Genomic DNA, 3,949 nt, shown 5'->3' with positions numbered 1-3,949 from the left:
ATCTGTTCTCTTTTGATGTTCTTGGTGATGTCTTGCTGCGTCTTGTTCATTTATGTTTTTAGAAGGTTCTCTACCTCAGTCTTCTAAAACATCTTACATAACTCTACTGTGTAAGGACATACAAAATGCTACAAATGTTCGTAACTGGCGTCCATTTTCATTATTACACGTAGATGTTAAAATCATTTCTAAAATTTTAGGTACACGTTTGGGTCTAGTATTTAGTGATATTGTTCATCAAGATCAAACTTGCGCAGTTCCAGGTCGGTCTATTCAGGATAATTGTCATTTGATACGAAATGTGCGTGACTATGCGGAGCAAAAAAAATCTCCAATGTGCTTTAATTGGACGCTTTTGGATTTGGGTCAAATTGCTATATACTGACATATCCAGCAGTGTAATTGTAAATCAGCACATTTCAACACCTTTTCCGGTTACGAGGTCCGTCAGGCAAGGATGTGGGCTGTCCCCATCCTTGTATGTATTATCGCTGGAGCCTCTTTTACATGCTATTCGCAAACATCCCATTTTTAAAAGGAGTGCAGTTACCAGGTACTTTGGATTCAGCAAAAATATCAGCATTTGCTGATGATGGTCTGGGTTTCTGTACATCGGATGCTTCAATTAAAACTATCTTTGATATTTATGATACTTTTGGTAATGCATCTGGGTCCAAATTAAATAGGTCAAAAACCAAAGGAATTTTCATTGGAAAATGGAAGAAAAAATCGGATCACCCTTTTGGTATTTCATGGATTGACCAGTCAAAAATTGTTGGAATTATTGTAGGCAAGGAGGTCAGTGAGGATGATCAGTTTCATTCAGTAATTACTAAATTCCGTACTGTTCTAAAATCTTGTGAAGGGCGCTCTCTTTCGATTTTTGGGAAATCTGTTATGTGCAATGTTTTGGGGTTATCTCAACTGTGGTATCGTGGAGCAGTTACCGCAGTGTCTAGTCATTATGTCGATCTTTTTCAGAGAGAGACTTTTCGGTTTATTTGGCAAACCACTGCTGAACCTATTAGGCGCTCCATTTTGTATAAATCAGTATTTGAGGGTGGTCTTGGGGTTAATCATATTACATCAAAATTGCAATCATTTCATCTGAAACACATTCAAAACCTTGTAAAAGGATGTTCAGCAAAGTGGTCTTATTTTGCAATATATTGGTTGGGGCTGTCCTTACGCCTTTATCATCCTGACTTTCTGTCTCTCTCTCTTCCTCACTCTGAGACAATTCCATTATTCTACTAGCAATGTTTAAAAAGTTTGAAATCATTCGAAAATACAGTCTCGGAGCCGCTGGTAGATATAGTCAATTTCACTTCAAAACAGTTCTATTTGAGTATTTTTCGACAAGTTTGGGCTAATTTACATCATTCATTTGTGGATCCTCTTCCAAAATCAATGAACTTTCGTCTCATCTGTAATGCTCTTTCTCTGGGGTATGTCTATCACTCCTAACTGTGTCTTATGTCGGTCTGGCACTGAAACGTCGGATCATCTTTTTATCTCCTGTCCTTGTGTTGCTGTCATGTGGGATATCGTTTTCAACTGGTTACCGTACTTATCCGATGGTTTGGTGACGAAAAGGTATGAAACCATTCAGTTTGGACTAGTTCCTTAACTACCAACTTCGTGTAAATATGCTGTTTGTGTCTATTTACTTTCTCTGGCAAAATATTCTATTTGGCTGATTCGAAATTGTAATAAATTCGAACACAAACGGCTCCAGGGAAACGATATTGTGTTGCGTCTTCGTTCTCTTCTGAAAACACGTATTCGAGCTGACTACTTTTGTCTCTCGCATGTTGATTTCCGGGCTTTTTGGCTTTCTTCTTCCTATTTTTTGCTCTGTTGATACAAGTAATTGTCTAAAAATACTGATATATAAAATATATATATATATATATATATATATATATATCAATTGCAGCATTATTAAATATTTAGTTAATCTATTTCACTGATTCATGTCTATTCATTGTATATGATGTTCCTTGTGTGTATGTATATTTAACATATTGTTAGTATGGCAAATTTATGTGACTTTATGTATGATTTTCATTTTGCGGTATTTATGGGTATTATATCCCTTGTATTTCTATGTATTGTTCTAGCAGCATGTTATAAATTTGGTTTTAATTGCATATATATTGATGTACATTATACTGCGTATGTGTTCTGATTGTGTCTCCATCATAATTATGTTCTTTATGTATCTATCTTATTCTGATTAAGGTGCCTTATCGTACTATGTAAATGTGTATTCTAGAATTTAGCTATGAACGGTCTTCTTTTTCGCTTATTTCTAATAGTAATTCTAATGTCATGACCACTATGTCACCACTGTGATAGGCTTTTTTAAGTTGTAGGTAGTGGTTCTCCTGTCCTTTTACTGTATATAAAATATTTTATGAAAAAGAAAAAAGGTATCTGTTCTTATCCGCTTAATATGTGATACGTCTCCTATTGGAGACATCGATAATAAACTGATTTTTGCAACGGGATGAGGTGCCACGGAGCTTCCTCCGCCCTCATCACGGGTTGGCCCGGTATTGCAGTACCTCCGGGAATGGTCCATCACTCATACAATTCAAACAATAGAACCCTTAACTTAGCCCTCTCTTTTTCACATTTCATTTCCCTTTTTCATCTCACTTTGCGCCGTCGAATCCCTTTTCGCGAGTCCGTTTCACTGGAAGCACCATGCAACCACTACCAAACTGGACCCATCCACTCAACCACATTCTACTCCGTCCAAACCAAGCCCCGGGAAGTTCCTCGAAGTGATCTATTTTCCACTTGCAGTTGTTTTCTGTCCCAGTATCCAAGGATAGGTGCGTTTCTCCCGGGTCAGTTTACATTGAAATTTCAGAGTTTCTTTACCTTTCATTCTATTTCTTAATTAAAACAACATTTGTGACTAAAATTCACCTACCCTAACATTGTTTTCATACTTGAAATGTATTTAAGTTAAATAGATTTAGTTCACGCGGTCAGTTGTAGTGTTTTTTCACGCTTGTCTGGGCGCGACTTTCTGAAAGTCGGGACTGCAGAAACTCTTCCAATTGCAATGTCCCCACGTCTCGTTCATTAAGTGCCGATCCAGAGGCTCATGGCCCTAGCTGCAGGACGTTTTTCCTACGTCGGCCCGACGTTTTAGCGCCTGCGCTCTGTTTATTCAAAGAAATAAATAAGATTATTTACACATTTTGTTGCCTTCACACAAATTGTGAAATATCTCCACAAAGATGGTCAGTTTGGCCGTGGCCCTCGTCCGTGGTCCGAAATCGTGCGTGTAATGTTGGAGGTGAATAGTTTAAAACAGGAATGTAAATATCCAGCGTGGGTTTAGAGTTATTTTGCCGGCGCAAGCCGATAACAGGCATCGCTTCTCGGCCTTTTGGCTTAGATCGACGCTCCTTCTGGCTGCTTCATCTGTGGATTTGTTGATTGGAGGTGATTTTATTGTGATTTTGACATTTGGTGACTTAACTGACCCTTTTTGTGCTTCTCTCCTTAGGTCTACGGGTGGGCGTTTATATGTTGTACCAGAAGGCCTTTCGTGGTCATCCCCCATTCATCATGGCGGAAGCGACAGCTACAACTGTTGAAGCTATGCCGGATAGATTCTTCGACAAGGATGTCATGGACCGCACTGTGAAGATGTCTACCAGACACAGAGGACTGAAGAATGAGCAAGTGTTTCAGGTACTGCTTTCGTTGTTTGATTCTATCAGTTCAGAGGATATTGCAGCTATTTGGGAAGGGAAAAGTGGAAATGATTATTTCGTTACTTTCACCTCCACCGTGTATCCCAACTTGCTAAACAGTATGGGCTCCAAACAAGTGTTAGGGGAAAGATACACCTTTTCTATATATGGGAGACAGATAATTGAATTGAAGATTCAGTGGCTGCATGCTACCATTTGAGATGACTATC

General features: G+C 38.6%; 1 pseudogene; it reads left to right on the top strand.

Annotated features, from left to right (window-relative positions):
- The first annotated feature begins 2,412 nt into the window (after nucleotides 1–2,412).
- LOC137274935 (U2 spliceosomal RNA) lies at nucleotides 2,413–2,592 on the top strand (annotated as a pseudogene).
- The last annotated feature ends 1,357 nt before the right edge of the window (nucleotides 2,593–3,949 follow it).

Source organism: Haliotis asinina, chromosome 2, assembly GCF_037392515.1.
Source record: "Haliotis asinina isolate JCU_RB_2024 chromosome 2, JCU_Hal_asi_v2, whole genome shotgun sequence".
Classification (NCBI taxonomy): Eukaryota; Metazoa; Mollusca; class Gastropoda; order Lepetellida; family Haliotidae; genus Haliotis; species Haliotis asinina.
The sequence above is the reverse complement of the archived record's forward strand: the minus strand, read 5'-3'. Positions and strand labels throughout refer to the sequence as shown.